This window comes from Phalacrocorax aristotelis, chromosome 4 (assembly GCF_949628215.1).
Source record: "Phalacrocorax aristotelis chromosome 4, bGulAri2.1, whole genome shotgun sequence".
Taxonomy (NCBI): Eukaryota; Metazoa; Chordata; class Aves; order Suliformes; family Phalacrocoracidae; genus Phalacrocorax; species Phalacrocorax aristotelis.
In genome coordinates this window covers 44,836,999-44,860,485 of record NC_134279.1, presented here as the reverse complement: position 1 = coordinate 44,860,485, position 23,487 = coordinate 44,836,999, and the positions used below count along the sequence as shown (strand labels likewise).

Here is a 23,487-nt window from a genome sequence, read left to right as displayed (position 1 = left end):
TCCAGGCTTATCTATTATCTCAAAATATTATTTTCTTGTTAATTGCAGTCCTAGGTACAAGCTGCTGAAGCTCTCACTTTAGGTGGTGAATTCCTACTCTAGAATGAGTTTGTCTCTTATTGAAAGGTGCCTAAACGATGTTTAATGATGAAACTTGAAGCTAAGGAAAGAAGTTATCCAGATGGAATGGTATTCAGTGCATTGTATACTGGGGGCATTTAAAAATAATAAATGACAACTGTTAAAGAAAGTTTGCAGTAACTAATAACAAATTATCTTGGAGCACAGCACTTGAAATTTTCAATAAGCAAGCAAGTGGTCAGGACAGCTTGTAGTAGTCAGTGGTCACTGTGAGGAGAGTAGCTTTTAAAATGGCAAAGAAAATGCGATGTGCATTCATCACTGTATGACTGATGTGCTGACAGAACCCTAATTATGTCATGAACACAAGAATGCTGTAATACAACTTCTAAGGGACTCAAGGCCACAAATATATTTTCCCAGCTGCTGTGTGGAGGGAAAACCTATTGCAAGAATTTGCTTTATATGGGACTACCGAAGAGGTGTTGATCATTGAATCAAGTAATGAATTCTCAAGATCATAGTAATCAGAGGGGGCTAAGTATCTATTTGATGTAGGAAACATCTGTTAAAAGAATTTCTCCTGTGTCTCATTAGTAGTTGGCAAATCTCATTGCTTTAGCAATGTTTTTGTTATTTCTGTGTCTATAAACTGTACTGCTGGTCTTTTCTGTATTCTCAATGCAAACTAATAGCACGCATTTTAATTCCAGCTTCTTGTTAGAAGTTGAAACAATATATAAAATAAAATCATTCAGTGCTTTTCAACTGCATAGTCTTATATTGGAAATTTTAATTTTTGTGCTGAGATAAATCATTGAGCATGTGTATCAAATCTGTGAGCTACACATCTAGCTCTTTTAAAATTAAGACCTAGTTACTAGTGAAGAAGTAGCTATGTCCTTTACTGCGTTAGTCTAAAAGTATATGTACCATTGTTGTGGTTTCAGCTGGGATAGAGTTAATTTTCTTCATAGTCGCTAGTATGGGACTATGTTTTGGATTTGTGCTGGAAACAGTGGAGATAATGCAGAGATATTTTAGTTGTTGCTAAGTAGCACTTACACTGGTCAAGGACTTTTTCAGCTCCCCGTGTTCTGCCGGGTGCACAAGAAACTGTGAGGGAACACAGCCAGGACAGGTGACCCAAACTGACCAATGGGATATTCCATACCATACGACATCATGCTTAGTATATAAAGCTGGGGAAGAAGAAGGGAGAGAGAACATTTGGAGTGATGGTGTTTGTCTTCCCAAGTAACTGTTATGTGTGATGGAGCCCTGCTTTCCTGGAGATGGCTGAACACCTGCCTGCCCATGGGAGGCAGTGAATGAAGTCCTTGTTTTGCTTTGCTTCCACACGCAGCTTTTGCTTTACCTATTAAACTGTCTGTATCGCAACCCAGGAGTTTCCCACTTTTACTCTTCTGATTCTCTGCCCCGTCCCACCAGAGGGGAGTGAGCGAGTGGCTGTGTGGGGCTTGGTTGCTGACTGGGGCTAAACCATGACATGTACTCGCTTTTCTTAATTCTGTACACAGAAAAGACAGGTTGCCTAATGAACACCTATTAAGAAGCTGATAATCACACCTACACTAGTCTTAGAAGAGAAATCTGCAGAGTTAAAATAGGGTAGCCTGTTATAGTAATTAGTATGCCAAGCCAAGTAGTCTTTTTGCCTATTATTTTAAAGGAACTGACAATAGCCAGCATCAGATACTGCAGCGGAGTTGAAACAGATTGTGCAGTGGGGGCATCTGTTTAAAAAAAAAAAAACAAAACCAAAAACCACAAAAACCCAAAGATTTTTCAGTTAGGCTGAGGCTGAAATTTCCTTTTCACATTGCCTGATATGTCTTTAAAAGTATCAGTGCTAGAAAAATCAGGCTTAAGAACTTTGATACATGGATAATTTACTATTTTTTTGTGACGCATGTGAGGTCACTTTAAGTTTAGGTCATTTTAAAGTAATCTGCGCTTTTCTATACAAACCTCATGGACAATGGAGATGCTTTACAGCAAAGCCTGTAAAGCATACCCTCTTGACTGGTGGTGTTTGGGCTGTGCCAATCTGCTGAACGAGGGCTGGGCACATGTACATACACACTTAATCTTCTTTATAGGGATGTGCATATTTTCATCAAACAAAAGGAAAATATTCATGTGCAGATGCTGGTGGACAAAATATTTAGCCACTATGCTTCTGTTTCATCCAATTTAAGCAATATTTGAAGAAAATACTTTGTTGATGTTTAGAACAGTTGTGCATTACAGACTGTGCACAACATCATTAATTTTGCCTGCCAAAACCACCACTTTTTCTTATCCATTCTCTATTTACAAATCTTCACCAGACTAATATACACAGCAGAACTGAATGAAAAAACCCAAATGTACACATTTTTCTGAGAAAAAGAATAGGTATGAAGGGAGGGGGAGATCTTGACTAAGAGATGCATGATAAAAGTTAAAGTCATCAGAATTTGAGTTGAGCATGATCTGTTCTGTATAACATTTGTGATAACAGTGAAGTTTGAGGGTATTATCTTGCTTTCCTTTCATTGCTTTTATTGGTTTGTCATAACATCTGATATATCTAGCAATTCTAATTGCTTTACATCTATGAAAATGTATTTTAATATTCTGTCTAGTGTAATGATATTTTCATTAAATGTATGCTTTTTCTGTCTGCTGTATCACATCACTGTTGTGGTAGAGAGTTCAACACATTAATTATGTGCTTCATAATGTATTTTAACTTCAAGCCTGTTCTCTTTCCATTTTCTTGAATGGCTCCTTGTTCTTATGTTATGAAACAGGATAAATAGATGTTCACAGTTACCTCTTCAGATTCAACTTAGATTTATTGCTTTTCAGAAATCATGAGCAATAGCAAAGAATTTCATCTAGAACTGAAAGACTTTGGAGAAATGAATTTAAAATATATGCATGTTTATTCATTCTTGTCTTCCCTACAGTTTATCATACTTCAGGAGCATAACTAGACCTCCAGCTGACCTGGCTGTATGTAACTCCCTGATACTTCCTCTTTTTGTCCCTGCTCTTTACCAGTCACCATCCTTCATTCCTCAGTAATTATGTTTATACACTAGGCTTTAGCAGACAAATACATACTTTTGACTACGTATAGATTACTATCATCTTTATTTGTATGCTGTGTTTTCTCTAATAGTCTGTTTTTTTAGAATTACTTTAATCTGACTTTTTCTTCTTTCAAAAACAACCCCATATTGAACATTCCCAGCATCTTAATACAAGTAAGTTTAGTACAGTTACACAGTTCTTGTCTTACTTGGTTAATAACTACTAAAATCAGTATTCCTAAAGTAGTGAATAATATCTTCATATCTAACATGTAAGGTTTCATTGCTCCTGCAACTAAATTGCAACTGCAAGGTCACTGATGCATGCAATGGACCTGGCAAATACAAGCAGCTGTTTCTGTGTAGTTGTGCCTGAATTCTTATAGGTAGGAAAATTACTTAGCTAAGCACTCACGCGTTTTCTGTGGTGCCAGATGTACAAGTGGAAGAGGATTAGTGTTAACATGGGAACCCTAACTGTACCATTAAAGACATATCAGCTGCTATGAAATATCTGAATAATTTGTTCCAAATCTGAGTTAAAATAACCCTGGTAGATGAAGGGAGTGGTGAGGCTGTAGAAATTATCAACATTATAAAAAATGACAAAAACTTAAAAAAAAACCCCAAAAAATAAAAAAGAGGCAGCCAGACTGTGGCAGGTGTCATCTTTGGATCTGGAGTAGTTTTATAGTCATCTGACTCGTGAATTTCTCCCATTTATTACTATCAAAGAGAGGATGAAACAGCTTAGCTTCAAGGCAATACCTAAGCCCTTTACATCTAACTCCAAGCACCTGGCTCTCTTTAGAAAGAAAAGCTATTCATCTGTCAGTCTCCAGCTTGAAACTGGCAGTTCCTACGCACTGTTTGCCAGGTACAATTACATCAGTTGGCACAAGACATTAGGCTCACTGTTAAACCATCACAAAGTTCTAGGGAAGAACTAAGTTCCCTAGTATTAAGAGTTAGTACTTTGGATTTCTTTAAATGCTGAGGTTAATACTGCGGAAAGATTGATAGCAAAGGATATAATAATGAGGTGGTTGTAATGGTTGCAATCTTCTAGAATCCATCAAAGTCCATAGCAGAAGATCTTCCTTAAGACAATTATGATTTGTTCAGCCTGAATTCAAATGATGCAGACATTCATCAGTGGATTCCCAGGTCATGTAGAGATGCATTGGGATAGACAATAGTAGAAAAACAGGAAAGCTTTTCTAACTAGACAAGCGAGAAAAACAACAAAGAGAGAGGGTTTTAATGAATGCTGTTTCACTATGCAATAGAGCAGACCAGGAGTATGTACATGGGCAGTTACCACATCTCCATATCTCAGGTGAGGTGTATTAATTAACAGCTGAGATGTGGCTATCTCCAGCTGAGTTCTGACAGAATATTCACAGATTATTAGCTTTTCTGAAACTATTCTGAGAAAGGAGTGCTGTTCATAGTGTTTAACAGTACCTACCCCTTTAAAAAAATGCTTCAATTTGTTGTCCACAGAGTACTTAATGCAGTATAGGTAGACTCATAAAATTAGCTCAGAAAAGGAAAAAAGGGGTCAAATATATTGTTTGCAATAAATAGAGCCCAAGCATACCTCCTTTGATTTTATTAGGCATACACTAGGCATGAGCTTGGCTCACTCTTTCTCTTGTTGATACTAACCTCCAGTTACTGATACCATTATTAAGTTAATTGTTTGGATCATAAATCTGTGTCAATGAAGCTTTCAGAGTGCTTGATGAGATTTCAAGCATCAAGCTGTGAGGCATTAAGAAATGATGAATATACATCCAGGTGAAACGATGCCCTTCAGCTATAATAATGAATCACTATTTTGTTTACAAATGGGTATTCATCATGAGACATGGCATGCACAGGCATTTTTGAAGGGGAAAGACATTAGCACAGTAAATGATCTTTGCAACTAAAGCTGAATACACAGCAAAGTGAAAAAGTAGAGCGTGTCAAGTTATCTTTTCAGAAAGGAATTATGAATGCAAATTCACAGTGGTCTTGCCTGACCCGTATTTAAATATTAACAAAAGATACAATTCAGTATTAAAATGTCCTTTTTCAGTAAAGATAAATAAACACAATATACTTCTAAAAGTTTCATTATTGAATAGAATTTCTCAGTGTACACTTTCAGTCCTTGAAGTAAATACTTAATCTTTTACTGAGAATGAAAGGCTACTTCCTCTAGCAGGCAGCAGGTGCCAGTGGTCTACCTCCCTCCATTCTGGCAGCTAAGGAAGATTCAACTATGTTGGCTCTCCCTCCGCACACTGTTTCTGCTGTTGGTTGGGAAGACTGATGTCATTTTATTAGGCCTGTCAGCCCAAATAACTGTGTGATCACATCACAGGTAAATTTAGTGTAATTAGTCTCACAAAGGCAGTGAAGATACTACTGTACAGGCTCAAGCAGCCAGAAAACATGCACACAGAATTGCCAGAGGACTGGTACTGTGATTGCCAGCAAATTACTAATACTGGGCAGATTATAGTTATCAGGAGTATGCCCACCTGTCTTGTAATCATACTGGACCTTGTCTTACAACTCTATATTTGAAATCTCATTTATTAGTGTTACAACTCCGTAGTTGTCAGTACCATCTAAAGAAGTACTTTCCATGCCATAATGTCAGAGTTCTTATGACACATTTCTAGTTGTCCAGAAAACCCACTACATTGGTATGTTACAGTGGGTTACTCAGATGAGCAATTATTGAACCAACATTCAGTACTGGGGATGTGTCAACCAAACAGTTCTACAAAGCTAGAATATAAACCAGAGACACAGCAATAAACTGCTGCTGTGAAGATCTGGGTAAGACGTTTCTTAATTCTAAAAGCACCAAGCATCTCACAATCTGTTCTTTGGAGAGGAATACGATGAACAAAATTCAAGCATGGCAAAAGTCTGTCAAATGATCCAGGCTGGTTACCATTGTTCTTATGATTAATTCCTAAGATTCCCGAAGCAGTCTTCTTAGGATGCCCTGTGTCTGAAGCCCTTAGAGTAGTCTTGGAGGATCTCTTCAGCAATTAGGTTGCAGTTGTCTCAACAGCACAGGTTGACAACAAAACACTGCCTGCCCTGGTAAAAGTGATGCATTTTGATTTAAATTTTGGTGTAGAGGCAATAAGTATTTCTGCTAAATAACCAGTGATTCCAAAGTTAAGGAAAATTTGTATTTTCCTTAGGTATGAGGAAGAAATTTCTGAAATCAGTGTGCTACCAGAGTTCACTGTTCTCCTTTCTGTGTGCAAAATGCTTGTCACAGAATCACAGGTTGGAAGGGACCTCAGGGATCATCTCGTCCAACCTCTCTAGGAAGAGCACAGTCTAGACAAGACGGCCCAGCACCCTGTCCAGCCGAATCTTAAAGGTATCCAATGTGGCCGAGTCAACCCCTTCCCTGGGGAGATTATTCCAATGGGTGACTGTCCTCACTGGGAAAAATTTCCCTCTTGTGTCCAATCGGAATCTCCCCAAGAGCAACTTGTGTCCATTCCCCCTTGTCCTCTCCATGTGACTCCTTGTAAAAAGGGTGTCTCCATCTTCTTTGTCAGCCTAGCCACTGAGGAGAAGGGGAGGAAACCTCAGAATGAACAGTAAGACTTTCATACTGTTAACATGTTCGTTACCTACAACATTAATCACATCGGTCCCAGGGCTTGCTAAATTTAAAATAGAACTGAGACAAACCTTAAGATAGAAGGTAATTTCCCACCTTAAATTTGAAATGTGCTGGCAAAAATTTTGTTCCTGAAAGGAAAGGATGGGTAAGGGATGGCTTTGTCTTATTTAGAAAGCGCAGTGAAATTCAGAATCATTTTATACAGCTTCAAGGCAGTAAGTAATATCTACAGTGACTATATGTTAACAGTGCTCACTATCATCATGCATTATTGATTCTTTTTCATGAAGAAAGGCACTTTTTCCCCTTAGTTGCAGAGTTGTCTGCCAACATTTTGTGAAAAAATATAAATAGCTCTAGGAATTGTTTACATAAGGCAGGAATATCCTTGCAAAGATAGGCTGGAAATGTTGTAACAGTTCCCATTTGTACAATGCATCACTAAAGAATCACCTTTGTGCTCAGAATTTTAATTTACAAATGCAAATGATTGCAGTTCATCTGGCTGAAGCAATTACTGTTTGTCTGCCTGGCATTCTCTTGGAGATTATAGCTTCTGCAGCAGGAGCAACCACACATGAAACAAGTTCTGAACAACTGCTGTTTACTGCCCAGGATATTAAAGTAACCCTAAGCAGCATCAATATAATTTGGTATGGTGATCTGGGTGAGATGGTGAACCATCTGTGATGGTTCAGGAGTTGTTCCTGCTGTGGGAGCAGAAGCTTTCAAGAGAGAGGCAGGGAAGACAGCTGAGACTGTTAAATTCTACTGTCATCTGACTGTAGCGATAATAATGAGCCAACTCAGATGTTTCTTATTAGTCTGGTTTAGCTTACTTTCAAGCAGAAGTGTTTGTGTGTCAGAAACTAGGCATGCATTATCTGAAATTCTAGCCCTGTACCTTCAATGGACCTTTACTAGCAACTCTCTTACATTTTTTAGCCTGTAATTATTCTCTATAATTTTACTGGAAAAACTATTTCAGTCTAGTGCTGAGAACTCTGATTTTTAAAAATAATTTTGTCAATTTGTTATATGCATCGTTCACATTCACAGTAAGACTTGTAAAATATAAAACAAATGTATCTATAACACAGTACAACAAAGTAATGCATCCGGCGTTACATAGAGGGAGCTCTTGCTTCGTTTTTCCAATATAGTAATGCAATAAATATTTCTGGGCAAAGACACATTTTGAGTCAGGATGAAGATTATTTGTTATAGGCTAAAGCAATAGCACCCAACAATATCCTGGCATTTGCTGGCTTTCTCATTTATCTGATACAGGATAATTCATTTTCCTTAAAATGCAGAAGTTTTCAGCTGGTATTTGTTTCATATACAGAAGTTTAAAGAATGAACTCTGTGTGACATTGAAGCTTCAGGATCCCCCATTGCACAAAGAAGAAATTTCTTATTCTAGGCTGTATAAAATAAGAACAGTAAACCTGCAAAATTAACTGTTAAAGAATTAATACTTGTCATGAACCTTGCGTAGTTTGGTTCCTCCCTTTATCTTGGATTTGTAGCTATGTATTTAGTTCCCATCATTGTTAACCTGTTATTTAATCTGCAGATGCAGTTCAAAACCTTTCATCTGTTCAGTGTGCTTGTTGTGTTTCAATTTTCCTTTTCCTGGAGTTGTTTGCTTTTCAGAGAATGTTTGAAGTCTAGCTGCTAAACAAACACTAGAAAGAATGAGGTTTCCTTCCCTGTTACTTATATGGGAACTTTAAAAATCATTTTTATCTCAGATATGTGAAAGCATTTTCTTTTGTAGGGAATCAGAGAGGAGAACATGCTTCATAGGCTCTTAGGGTGGCAGACAGTTCTGTGCAAGGAAAAGAGAAACTTGAACCAGAATCTTAGGCTGCATGTCCTAACAAAACAAATACTGTTATGGGTGTGATTTTCTTAAAAGTGGCTGACCTCTCTTATGTAGCAATTTTCTTCCCGGCATTGTATTCATCTTATAGTTGTTTACAGTCTACAAGCTAGACAAAGAAGTATTCTTAAAGGTTGTTAGTTACACAGCAGTTTTTTAGGAAAATGACGCCTGACAAATACAGCATAGCTTATGAAGTAATATTGTATAATATCTGCAAGCTTCGATATCCTTTACAATTCAATGTGCTGGGTTTTTTGTTTGATAAGCTAGAATAGATATATGAACTGACTTACTGTCAGTCATGAAAGGACGAATAAGGTGGCTGCTCAACAGGAAGCTCTAGTAAGTTCTGCTAGCTGTGTTTTGAGGTGCTTTCTCTCACATCACTGTTCTCCCTGAGTTATCCCAATAAATCTGTAGAGCATGAAGGATTTAACACACATCTAAAATAAATTAAGATAATTTCAGTAAGGTCAATGAAGCTCTTGTTAATGGAAAGTCTGTTGCAAAATCTTTTGAAATGCTTTAGAGAGCAGAATTTTTTGCCATGTTAATGGTTTTAAAACTGCTAGGAAGTAGTTTCACTACATGTTTACATAAGTTTACAGTAAAGATGTCTGCACTTGCATATTTCTTTAAAATATTTTATGGGTCTCCAAGTAGGTGTTTATTGTAATAGACATAATCTGAAGCTTTAACTGATCCAGCAGCATCAGTAAAGGAGAATCAATGGTAGGAATCAATGTTGTTGAAAGTCAAATACTGTTCACTGATTGCCGATGGCTGAAGAGGCTCCTTTTGATGTTGCTTGTCTGAGAAAGTGTCTTCATCTTTTGGGAACAAGAGCCCAGTACTCCTGGGTCACCTAATTTCAGGGTATCTGAGAACAGAGAGACGGGGTCGCCTCATCCAGTTCCTTGTCTGATTTTTGTTGGAGGACTGCAGTATATTGTGGCCCTTGGAAAACAATTCTTTAGATGCTCGTTATAAGGTCCTGTACTTTTTAAACTCTGAGGAAGGATGTTTTGGCCTGGGAAACAGAGAAGCATATTCTTGGCTTTAGGCAAGAATAAAATGTGTGTCTCAGTGTCCAAATTCTACTGCTCTCCTCTCACATAAACTAAAGAGGGATTAAGCAGGAAGACCTGCTTGTTCCTTGCAGGTGGCCTGTTCTGCACCCCTGTGTTGTTAACCTCTGTAGAGGCTGGGTTAGGGTTGTAGATTCTCTTTAAGGCACAGGCTCGTACAACCTGTCAGGTTATGGAAAGAGCCTGCATGTGAGGCATTCTGACATGCCTTACCTCTGCAGGACATGGGTCACCTTAGGATTGGGACAGAAAACACTGTCCTATTTGATGTAGAAATTCCAACAGACCAGCCCTGTGAAGACAGATACGGGACACACTACCTCATGAAGGCTGTCAGCTTCCAGGATGTAGAAGGGCTCTGGGAGGCAGTATAGATAGCTGCTAGGTACTGCTCTGGACCAAGATTTCCACCACTTTTGCTACGAGACACTGGTGGGGTAAGGTAGAGCTCCATGTAGTGCTGTATAATAGGGTTGTAGAATAGCTGTGCTGTAGAAAAGTTGGAACTGGAACAAATCCTAGGTCTCCTGTGTGAATGCAGGAAGGACACTTTATGGAAAGGTGCTTGTAAGGATGCCTATACTAGAATGACCCTCAGGAATATTATGGACATAATCTTTGTCACCAACTAAAAGGAAGAAATCTAGGGATAAAATTACAGTACTTTTCCTGTATCATATTATCCCTGAAAAATATTGTAAGAAAAGTAACCTGTTAAATGGTATTCTTAGAAAATGTGGGCTTTCTTTGTTGTTAAATTGAAAAAGTGGAAGGCAAAAAGAGTAATAAAAAATGAAAGCTGTCTTGCAATTTTTCTTTTTTGTCATAATGAGATTTCCAGTTGGTAAAAACTTTAGCAACATTTCCACAGAAATTTCCACAGGAATTTCTACAAAATTTCTGGGTTTAGTTGAGTCCAAACATGCTGTTCTCCAAATGGTCTTTACATTTTGCAGTGAGTTTGCAGTAAGTTTTTGTATCATTGTGGGCTAGGTGATCTGTCAGAAAAAAACCCTTTATCCAAATACCAGTAAAAGTGAAGAACTGTAGCCAGTATGTTTTACAGCCCTATGCTGATATGCATGGATACTTGTCAACATGGATAAATATCTAGAGTGTCAGTACTAAAATTCTTCTACTTCTGGAAAAAATACAATGTTGTCTTTTGATTTGTTTATGTCATATTTATTACCTAGTAAGTTTATAGCCTATCCCTCATTTTTGGTACTGTATGCTGTAAATCGAGTTTCCCTGAGTGCAGCCTTTATGTATCACCATAAGAAAATAATAATAGTTTGTAGAGAATGGTACTGCTGGAGGAAAAAAAAGGGATGTTTTCTTCAACTTGAAGATCTAAGAGGTTGCTTTCCTTGACCAATTGTCACTGATTTTCCTGGCTAAGCAATCCAAAATACTGCAACTCTGTCCTATAGTAATGACATCTTATAATCATACAGTCCGCAGTGTTTGATCCCAGATGAGAGAATTAACAGTGTAACCTTTTTAATGTTGTATTTACAGTGCCTGTTCTGGAGATAATTACAGTAGTCATTGAGTTACTTGTGTGTACCGTTAGTCTTCACACTGACTTGACTTAATTTTTGCTCCAGTTTTTGCATGTTCTCTCTTGAATTTATTACTCTGCATAAAGAATAAACCACAAAATGCTGGATTGAGATCCCAAGGTATTGCATTCCCTTTGTTTAAAATTCCAGTTATGTATACAGAATGATTTGGTAAATGCTGTCTTATCTGGTGCATGTGTACTCCTCAGAGTAGCAAAGCCCAAAAGATCTGAAACAGAAATTCACAGTGGGAGTGGCGAGTGAGATAAGAATGTTCCTGGGTCTAGAAAAGGGATAGAAGGCATCATGCTAGAGGAATGCCACTTTTGAAGCATAACATTCAATCACTACTGATCAAGTTGTACTGCTACTCTGGGTCTTGAAAAAATCAGAAATAGTTGATATCAAATCACACTTTCATGACAGTTCTTGGCATGAAGCAAGCATTTCTTATGGAGTTCATTCAGAATAGCCAATGAATTATGTCATGCAAACTTGTTGCAAATGAAAAAGAGTGATAATTTGAGCTAATTTTGTATAACTAATAATAACAAAGTCACGTGATAATATTGTCACTATGCTTGGATTTAGTGAATCTAATTGTAGTACTTTGTAAATTTTGTTTTGCATGCTGAATTTAATTTTCATTGGTGTAAATTTTGTAAATTGATGCAACTTTTACAGTCAGCAAAAAATTAAAATATATATAGATCCGAAAAAGTAGGTTCATATTCGTAAAAGATATAAAAATAATCTGTTATGTACCCAATGCCCTAACACTTACTTATTCAAAACTGAACAATGACTGGAATCTATCCAAGTGCAGACAAATGCTAAATACTGCCAGCATACTGCCAGTATAAAACCAATCTCTCTTGCTAGTATTCAGTGTCCCTAAGGGAGTAGTGACCCGTACATTGCCATCCATAATAGCTACTTTCCCAGGAACAGAGGGGAAGAGTATGTTTGTACAACGACTTTGGTAAGTTGGATTGCTTTTTCTTCATATTTTATTGTGGTTTGGTGGCAATCAATGGATGAGGAGAGAGGACTGTCTTGCTAATGGAGGTTTGAGAGGCAGAAGAATCTGTCAGAGCAAGTGTCAACTCTCTACTCCTCTGTTACACTACCTTATTTTCTAGCTTGCTTTTATATTGTACTTTCTGTCCAGCAGTGAGCTTCTCATTCTTCATTTGATTTTGCTGTAACTTACAACTCTTTATCAACTTATTTGGAATGTCATTACACAGTTCAGTTTGAATTTGGTCCTTTGAGCACTAAAATATGAGCCCTTACCACAACTGTCCAAGAGCCAAAATTGTATATGGGAGACAAAGAAGAAAAGGACTCCGGGAAGTCTTAAATTAGGATTTTCCCCATCTCAAACAAGACCTACAAGACAAAAATATCCCCACAGTTCTTAGCAGAGGAGGATGTTTCTGATAGCAATCGACTGATTCAGACAAATTCTTAAATAAGGATAAGGATAAGCAACATAACTCATTAAATAAGTAGTCTTCCCCTTTGACACAAGTTCCACATTCTCTCCAGAGTTTATGACCATGGGAAAGGAAGTACAAATGTTCCTAGACTTTTATGTGCCAGACAGGCAGAATCTGAACTATTCCAGAGGAGCCTTATCTTCCTCTTCCATGTCACAGTTCTGTCCTCTAGTTCATGAAGATGAAGAGCTATTCACAGCATGTCTAGAAAGATTCAAGAGTTGAAGAAAAATCCCATGCATTGAGTGCATGGGAACACAGTGGATGGGCAGGGCCTCCTTCTTTAAGAACTAATAGCAGGAAAGAATGTATTTGTCCTTAATCAATATGTACAACTGCATTCATTGATATAGGTGAATTCTAAGATTTTGCTTTAGAAGAGCAAGAAGATTTCACTGCTGCCTTGTCTTTTCTTTTTTCCTCTTTTCCTTGGTGTTTTTTTTTTTTTTTTGGTTTTGTTTTAAACCAGACCACTCATCTGCATCATAGTAGGTGGAAAGAAAGCAGCAGACAGCAATGTGAAATGTAGGGCTGTCAGCAGATGAGGACACTGTTGCAAAGAGGATGTTAAATCAGGCTCACAGAGACAGGCAGAAAGAAAGATTCCTTAGGTCTGAAGGCATACATCACCTTTAATGGGGGAAGCTAATTCAGGAGAAAAAGTGTGCAGCAGGTGGTGATGATGAAGGGTGAAGATGATGAGGATGACAATTTTACACCATGTTGTTCCTCTATTACTATATACTTTTCATGAGGGTTTGTTCAAACTCCCTACTAGTTAGTTGTTCTTGTGTCTGATGCTATTAGCAATGATTGGATTATGCTAAATAGATACAAATGTTGCACTCTTATTTATATGTTATTGAATAATGTTTACTGAATATTTAAATAACTGTTATCAATTTTGTTGTGCCCTTTGTTGTGTTTCGATTTTCTGTAGCACTAACTGAAGTTTATAAAACAAAGGGTGAGGAACAGGGAGGGAAAGAGTGGTGATTCTCTTGCCAGTGGTAGTTGCTTCCTGTAAGAACCTACTGCAAAGCACATTTGATGACAGTTGGACTGAAACTTCCAGCTGAGCATCCTCTGAAAGGAAAGAAATTCTGTGATCTGATCCAAGGCACAGTAAGTAGGGCTGGTGGGGAGGTTCACATGAACAGCATACTACAGGTCTAAACTAAAACCTGAATGCAGATATGCCCTATGAAGAATAGCTTGGTGGTGTTACAGAGACAGGCAAAATTCCAAAGTGGGGGTCAGGGAGGAGACAGAGGTCTCAGAGAATCACGAGTTGGACAATTGAAGTTGCAGGCTCTGATTTCCTCACTTCGGATATGAGGGCTGTGACTGCATTCCTTGTTTCTATCCACAGACATAAAGCAGTCACAGCAGAAGCTTGGAAGTAGGCTACTCTTGTCAGTGTGTGCTAGGTGTGATCTGAAAACTCCTGCTAGATCTGGACTCTGGATTTGCATGGTGCTTGTTTTCTGAATGATACCAGGCTTACATGGAAATTAGGAGCTAATCTCTGCCAAGCACATCAGTTCTGGGTTCGAATAAGAGCCTACCATAGAAATGCTACGTGCATAGCTCAAGCGGGGCGGTACTCCATGAGTCAGGCACGTCCACTGTTTGGCAGAAACAGATTTGTATTGTGATTCTTAGTTTAGACATTTTGGCTATTTATGTATGCTTATATCTCTTTCTCAAGAACAGAATTTGTAACTAACACCTGTATTTGGTGGTTTTGTATTAGAACAGTTCCTGGTGGTTATAGTCATGATCATGATAATGATCATTAATCACGATCAAGATAAAAAGGAGCTGATCTGCTAAGCACTGTACAAAATATAATGAGGGTCAGAGCTCTGAAGAATATGGTATCAGAAAGGCAGAAGAAAAGAGCTGAAATGCCTTATCTCATTTCAGTAGTGGAACAAGGACTTCTGTCTCGTTAGTCTAATGGCACTTGACTCCATGTTGCTGTGCTTCCTAATAGAATTGTTTATTCCTTTCGCTGGTGCTGTGTGATGGTAATGGTATCATGATGCATCATTTAATTGTATAACTTCTGTGTATATTGTTTGCTACTTTTTTTTGCAAGGTAACTTATTTGTCTTCAAATATACTTCATTCTTCTTACAACTTCTGGCCCTTCTTGTGCTTACCTCTTTGGTAACTACAAAGTTTGCTGTCTCTGGCCTGATTCTGTAAAATACTGAGCTCCATTAACTCTGCTAACTGAAGTCTTAGCTCCTTCCAGGATCAAACCTCATCTAACTGCAACATAAATGATCTGAATTAAAGACATTAGTACAACAGTTAAATTACATTTCACTGACAAGTCAATCAAGTTACAGTTGTAGAAGTATTCAGCAGTGTAGAATTCCTAATCTTTCTTGATGAATTGTTATAAATGTTGATGTCCAGTCTGCACTAATGTAAGTTCATAATCTGCTTTTTGAGGTCACTTTATCCATCTCTTGTAATATCATTATTTGATCTGTTTATTAATAAAGAAATTGTATTCTCATATATTTAACTTCAAAATTGATAAGCATGGACTGTAGATAGTGGAAGGAGCTGCCAATTCCTTATTGTATGAAGCAGAGAGTAGAGAACTGTCAAGAGAAAATGTTTACACAGATACCCAAAAGGAACATTTGGACACATCAGCTATATTAGTAGAGTTAATTGTTAAGCATGACCCAACTCCCTTCAGTCTAATTACACCAATCCCCAAATTCCATGAAAAAGCAACTGAGCAATACACAGCTGGAGGAAGGGCTTCAAATGCAGCTGTCTTGCTCTTTCTAACAGAGGATTAAAAAGATTCGAGAGATCATTATGATAAACAGAAACCTTTTCCTCATGTAAACTGTGGGGACAGTCTGCTTGCTCTCGGCTTTCTCATGCGTGTTCAGAGATAATGAGAACATGTAAATCTTTTCTCCAAAAACCATATGTAAAGCAAAAATTGGCTTGTTACTGAGCATAACAACTTCATTCCTGAATGCCATATCATTCATAGCTCAGCAAATTCAATATTGTTCTAGTGACTAACTGAAAGCAGAACCTATTATTTTGTCATATCAGAATAATTTTTTTCTTTAGCCTTAAACTGTTTTGTTTAAAAACTTTTTCTGTTTTTCTTTCAAATGTTTCCTACAAATTTTGTAAATCTGTTAAAAAATGAAAAATACTGGGATTTTTGTTAAATTCTTATCTCAAAAATACATTTCAACTGACTTATTACACAAAGTTTAGGACTAATATCTTTGAAATCGCTTTCTGTAGACTGATATATATCAATTTGATTTCTGACTCCTTTTTTAATGATATATTCTTTCAGTATGACTAATTCCTGTTATTTGACATGTCTGTTTTCTCTTCTCTGTTGAAAATTATTTGAATATTAAAAAAAAATACATTAATTATTTAAAATATTTTAGCAAAACAAAGGATTCTGTTGCCAGGAAAAAAACCATTTCATTAGTCTTCTGTCAGCATTCCTTTGTTTTAAGGCTTCCCTTTTTAGAGTATAAATACTATGTGTATTGTACAGATATCCAGTACGGAAATGGAACTGCTAGTGCAGTTTACAAAGAACTGGATTTTACTCAGAAAAAGCATTAATTAAGTAAAGGTACTAGTCAGAAAGTAACCTGGCCTTTAAAGCATCCTCAAACATAAACATCTAAAGACATGAGTTGAATACAGGAAAATCTGTCACAAGATGGCAAGCATGTCACCTTTGTATGATGAGTAGAGTTTTCAATCCAAGAGGTCTTAGTTTGTCATCTGTTTCACCTGACAGTATTTGGCAAGGAATTACAGCATCAACTGCCGTGCAGAACTGGTGCAACAAACAGGAAGATGGAGCAGAAGTGCCCTTGCTCCTTTAAGTACCTGATGAGAAGCCTGTGTAAGAATATGCTGCATAAGTCTTCTCTTTTTCGCCTGATCCTGCATTAGAACATGGTAGCTTGCATTTTACACTACAAGTTTTTAAAATATCACTCAGTACAGAAACAAGATATCCTGTGTCCTTTGGGAAGGTTGGCAGTCTGGCCTCTATAATCTAGAATCCTATTGCAGTTTCCTGGAACTTGTGAGTTAAAAATGGACCATGTCCAACATGACTTTACACCTTTGCTTGCCTGATGAATTTTGTACACTAGGATACAATGATGACATAAAAAACCCAGAGAAGTTGATTTTTATTATATCCTAATAATGCTGAATTTTGAATAGAATTCTGCCTTGGCTGTGATATCTTAGGTACTGCTCTCTTACCAAGCAAACTATTTTAACTTGACTTTCACTTAATTGCAAAAACCAGATGTTGGGTTTCTTTAGTTAATGCCTATATTTCCTCCTTGTTCTAAAGTTTGTAGTAAAGTCTCATTCACAACTTAATAGATCATAATACTTTCCAGATACAGTAATCTGTGACAGAGTACTAGGTAAAAGGAAAGACATTTGATAGCAAATTTTATTATTATCATATTCAGTTTTATTATGAATGGATATTTTGCAGTACTTTTTTCTTTATTCTTTGGTTGTTCAACCACAGTCAGATCTGATCCAGCTAAAAAGATATTCTCAGCATGCTTTCTTTCTCAGGAAATGCTGAAGCTGAAACTTTTAAGACTATTTACTAAACGTTTTCCTTTTTTAAAAAATTAAATAATATTTTGGAACAATTTTAATACCAGCTAGTATGTATCATCCATGTAAACCACTTTCAATCTAGCAGTTATCTACTTTGAACTGAAGGACATAGTCCCTTATTAGAAACATATCAGCAGGGTGTGCAATTTCATAGCTACTCACTCCCAACTAATAGAAAAAGTCCTTCCAATATAGGAATTTTGTTCTGTTTTTTTAGAGAAAAGTTTTTACATTTTCTTGAGATTTCAAAAATTGATATCATTCTAGTCCTAAATGAAACTATCTAAATTATTAATAAAAAACCCCAGACTCCTCCTCTGGGACAAAAAAATCAGTAATTTTAGAGTTCCTAGAGTCATACTTAGGAAATACAGGACCCAAAAGCCCAAATGCTCTCACCTTTTCAAATTGTGTGCTCTTGCAAATTATTCAGGACCTGTCAGGTCAGTGAAGTCAGGAAGACTTCACTTTTGTCCTCCCATGTAGTCCACAAATGGGCTTCTCTGAATCCATGGATTTGAGGGAACTAGGGATTTTTGTGCAGAGCGCTATTGGAGAACAATTTGTGTAACTTTGATTAGAAACTAGAGGTTTCCAAACAAGCATGGTTCTGTCAGAAGTTTGTCAAGTGTGCCCATCAGGGGTTTTTAATTTGATGATTTAGAAAAATCGAAAGCAAATGTTTGTAGGGTGTTCTTCTGTTGAGTTCAAAGAGTGGACTTTGAACTTGTATGCAGAAGGCTGCATGTGTTTCAGCTAGAGCAGACTTCCACTGTACTCATTTGATCAGTTTTTAAGATCTAATATTTGTTGTCTAAACTGTATTTCTCTGATCTACCCTGTGCAAGGGGGTAACGAAAAGCTGTGCAGCCCGTGAGCATGCCAGGAAATGAATTATGACTCAGAATCACAATTTCTCTTGCGCTTTTTCCTTCCTGTTATGTGGGACTGTGGGACTACCCCACTGGTTTGTACACAGCAGATTACTTGCTGTTGTTTAAATGGAGAAGTACTTTGGCTAGCAAGTATCAAAACCTCATGTATAGCATGTATATGGGGAGAGAGAGAAATAATAATAATGAATATTCAACTTGATGAAAGACCATCTTGCTAATAGCTTGTTCATGAAAAATAATATTCTGCTTGTGGAGGCAATAAGATTATCTGTAAAGTATGGTTCCTTACTAATAGTAATAGAACCTGCCTTTGATCTGAAGTTCCATGCTGTCATTACAGTGATCCAATATTCCAATCAAGGTATTTATTTTGCAAAGACTGCAGCTCAAACATGACAAATATTTATCTTGAAATAATTTCTTCATGCCTAGGAGCTAAGTGTATTGGATATAGATCTTACTATCTAACATGTCATGTCCATTTTGGTTCTGAACAATACATTACTTTGTAATTAAATATGAGAACTAACATTTTCATACATCTCCTTAAGCATTCTCATCTCCATAAGCGTATCTCCTTATCTTAAGATTCTCCTTATCTCCATAAGCACAGTCAATAACAAGTCATAGCAATGCATGCATTTATACAATAGTACAAGGGAAAACATTGCAGAACTGAAGTAGCAAAAGAGTACATTCTATAGAATACAACTTTCATTTTTTGACAATTACTTGCTGCCAAGCCAAGCTGGGTAACAAGTTTAAAAGAATCCCAGGTTCCTTTCTGTATTCAAGGGCCATACTTCAAAATGAAGTGAAATTAGATAGTCCTTTTGTTTGCTTTGTTATGTGTTGGAAAGCATTAAGCCAATGTGAATACCTTCAGGAGCATACCCACCTTGGTGCATGTCACATTGTACTGGACATGAAAATTATGCTTGATCCAGAAAAATAAACAACTTAAAAGAGAACAGCTGATTTTCAGCTGCTGGACTTTATTAAAAGCTTACCCTAAAGGTGACCTCTAAAGATTTAGCAAAATATATATTGGAACAGGTAGAAAACTTTCCATTCTACTAATAAATGTGCTGCAACTACATCTAAGGTCTGCATGAGTTATGTGATTTTATAGACACAGTTGGGCCTTTCTAAAACACAATACAATATAAAATAGGTTAATAGTAAGATTTGCTTTTCTACATAAATATAGTTATTCTTATAGGAAATAATATCCATGCTCTAGAAGTCTAGGCATAGATTTACATAGGTTTGTTTATCTTTATTCAGATCCTGGCCTACATATACTACTTTGCAACAGAAAGCAAGCTGTTTGTTTTCCATGGGAGGAAAATGCTGTTTTCCTTTTACAGAACAAACATGTAAGCAAACTCTGCTTTATATGATTAATACTACCCCAAATCAACATCAGTATTAGTGAGGTCAGGATCACTTTTTATGCAGTGAGCATGCATTCAAATATGCAGTCTGCATATCCACTTCCAGATACATTTTTGAGAATGCCAAAGAAGTAGTAATTCAGAGCTGAATACCCATTGCATGTGTAAGAGCTGATAAACTGAGCAGCAAGTGTCATAATACCACGTTTCAGAGTTTTTAATCGCCCGGTAACATACATATCAGCACAAAGTGATGCACCAGCCTCTTGCTTCTTTCAGTGATTAAACACAATTGGCCTGGTATCTTCTGACTTCTTTGTAATAAAGTGCAAAACTGGTCTGAACTAGAAGAAAAACTCAGGGTCTAATTAACTGCTGATTTTTAGTAAAGCTTGATTAGTTCTAGTCAGTGGAATCTTTTATTGACTTTGCGAGGGCTGAGAAAGGAACTTTGTCACATCCATCAGAGTTAACATGAAGAAAGGGAGATCATTATCTCTTTGGACCCAGTTTGGTTTTGGCTTTTGCTTTTGCTTCACAAACCTTTGTTTGAAGCTCAGATGGAAGAAAAGAACTGAATTAACGGAGCAGAGGGAGGCCAATATTAAATACAAAGAAGTGTGCAATTGCCAACGTTCCTGTGAGCTTGATTGTTGTAGGTGATGAGAGCATAACTGGACATCTAAGCAGCTACTCCCACAGGGGGGATACTAGTTTTGATTTTTCTTCACATTCTTCTGGGTGGGAGAGGCTCTTGGAAGAGACAACAGATTCTGTCCCAGAGAGCCCAGAGGCACACAAGGCTCCCTGCATGAAGGCTTGCATCTCACTATTTCTCTTTGACACTATGCATATTCCTGATGGAAACATTTTGGTATAAAAAAATCCCTTGCTCCTGGAAGCTTTCTTCTGAGAAGCATTTTTATATTGTGAAAAATATAAAAAGCACTTAAAGTAACAGTCTGCTTTAATTTGCCTAACTTTTTATTGAACTCATGAGGGCATGTTAGTTTGCACATTCTCAGCATCCATGGAGTTTTCTTCAAAGCATAATCTTTGTGATAGGGAAATGAAATTAATAATGTAACAGCCATTTCCCTAGCTTTCATGTCTGAGACTCATCTGTATACACATATAGTGACTGGATATGTAGTCTGAGGCAGAATTTTCAGTCAGAAGATATCCCTGAATTAGTTCTAAGTGTGATTCAAAATGGTGATAGACAGAAAAGCATACATTAAACTGAAAGGAGAGAGAAGCATGAAAGAACAATTGGAGAAAAGGAGATGCTAGTGATATAAAAATATTTATCTTTCCATTTTAAAAAGTATATTAAAACAAAAACCTATTTTGCTATTGCGTACATTTTCTCAGCAATGAAATATGGTATTCTGAAACATCAGAAGAAAAATATTTTTTGTAGGATTGTTACTTTCTTATCATGATAAACTATTTTTACCCAGAAATAGGTTTGTACGTTCACTTTTTTAACATAGCAAATTTTGTACTAAGTTCTTGGAGTTTTGGCATCCCAGGCATTAAAGCATATGTGCTCAAACTGGTGACTGAATGGCACAGAGATTGTTAATACTGCACAGGCATCTTCGTTTAGACAATACAGTAATAAATCTTCAGGTTCTCTTGCCCATTTCCTAGCAAACAGAGGCTTTGAGTGATGTCCCAAATAAGGTTACTTCTGTTGCTTGTATTCACATATATCTCTATTTCAATCTGAAAGGCACCTTTCTTTAAATAATAGTGAAGCTGGTCTTTAAAAACAGGATAGTAACTTTATATAGAGATCGAACTGTAATGAAATATGTGGAAATTTAAGCTCTTATTTATCATATTGTATTTAAAAGCAACTTAAGGTATTTTAATGGTGTTCTCACCATTGATACTGTGCATATTCATTTAATATCTTCTGATGGAAATAGTGGTGATAGCTCCATGAAATTGCTTTCTACTACGAGATTGTTTATGCAAATTTTCTCTGAAAGTGAACACAAAAAGGTAAAATATTGTAACTGACAAAAATTAATCCAAAACACAAGACACTGATGGAAAAACAACTAGTCAAGAGGTCACAGTAGAAATATTTTCCAAATTAAATAGATTCACCCCTATCACTGGGTGGGAAACTTGATAGGACTTTGAATTCCTAGCTGTTCTCTTTGTTTACAAGGCAGATTCATACTTAGCTTTCTAATATATTGCCTGGTAATTTTATTTTGTAAGATATAAAGTAGTCTGAGTATAGAGTGTAAAATTATTCAGACTAACAAAGGAATAATGGGAGAAGTATTAACTAGCAGAACTGCCTTTTTTCAGATTTAGATATACCTAGGAAAATATGGTTTAAAAGTATTACCTCATATTTGACTGATAAGAACTTACCAGTTTTAAATTTTTTAAATTATATAAAATAAGATGAATTATACTAAACAGGATGTTTTTCTCTGCATGAAATCTATGAGAGAGTGTCCTGCAGAATTCAAAACCAGTACAAAAGAAGTGTCTCTCATTAGGTGAGAAAAACAACTTAAGAAAATGAGCATTCATACTTTCAGAAGTCATATATACTTTAATTTACTCTGACACAGAGATAAAATTATTTAGTATTATGTGCTGCATACTGACATTTTCAATACAAAAGGTGTCAGAGTACAACAGCGATTCCATGCTGGCTCTGTGAGTCATGAACCCTTTATGTTTCAGTCTGTGAACACAAAGAAGTTGTGAAACTGCATCCAGTTACATTTGCAAGTGCATTTTACTGGAGGAAGATGAATATTGAAAGAATTTTTCAGTCTAATTCAAAGGAATTTATTTGTCCAATTCCCATCATATTGTAATGCAACATTAAACAGCAATAACTAGAACCTGTAGTATTTGATAACAGTAGACATTAGATATGATTGATATGATGTACTGCAAACACAGCTACCTATTTTCCTATCTTAAAAAGTAATAAAATGGAATAGGGAAAAAGCTGTTTCCTTGTAAACTTCTTCACATCCTTGCATGTGTCCCTTTGCAGGAGGTCACTTGTTTGGAATGTCTACCAAAACCAAGCTTTTGTGATTTAGTTAAATCTAAAATGATCTGTTCAAGTCACGTCTACATTTTATGGTGACATAATATTTTTGCACACTGAAAAGATTTTTCTAAAAGCTGAATAGCATATTTTCCCATTGAAGAGAGAAGCTAGTAAATCCAAAATAAAGACAGGAGAGAGCAAAAGAATCATCAAGACTAAACTCCCATTTTGAAAATCAGGTTTGCATTTGCTTTGTTTGTCTCTCACCTTACCCCCGGCCCCAGAAAAAAAGCCCAGCCCAAAACTAGTAACTATTTATAGGCACATAGCAAATACACTTCGAACCTATTTCTCCTTGCTTCAATTCTTTGACGTCCCTTACCAAAATTCAGTTTCTGCTCTGACTGGAACCTCTAAAATCCTGTTAAAAATACACAGAACAGATACAGGCACTAGAGGGAGACATGAGCACGTGAACTTAACCGGTGTATTAACATCATAATGCTTGTCTTGTGAGAAATGACTACGTAGACCAGATGAAACAATAGTTCTGAAGGAAGTCTTTAGAGGCAAGCACTCTAAGGGTTTAATTTATCA

The 23,487-nt window shown here is 36.7% G+C and overlaps 1 long non-coding RNA gene across 1 annotated transcript; it reads right to left on the bottom strand.

The window, feature by feature from the left end:
* Positions 1 to 18,209, bottom strand: LOC142056937 (uncharacterized). The gene is made up of 3 exons (XR_012660486.1): positions 17,957 to 18,209; positions 12,678 to 12,773; positions 1 to 4,409 (listed from the first exon to the last, which is right to left on the bottom strand). It is a non-coding gene; the product is annotated as an uncharacterized LOC142056937 (long non-coding RNA).
* Positions 18,210 to 23,487: the final 5,278 nt, after the last annotated feature.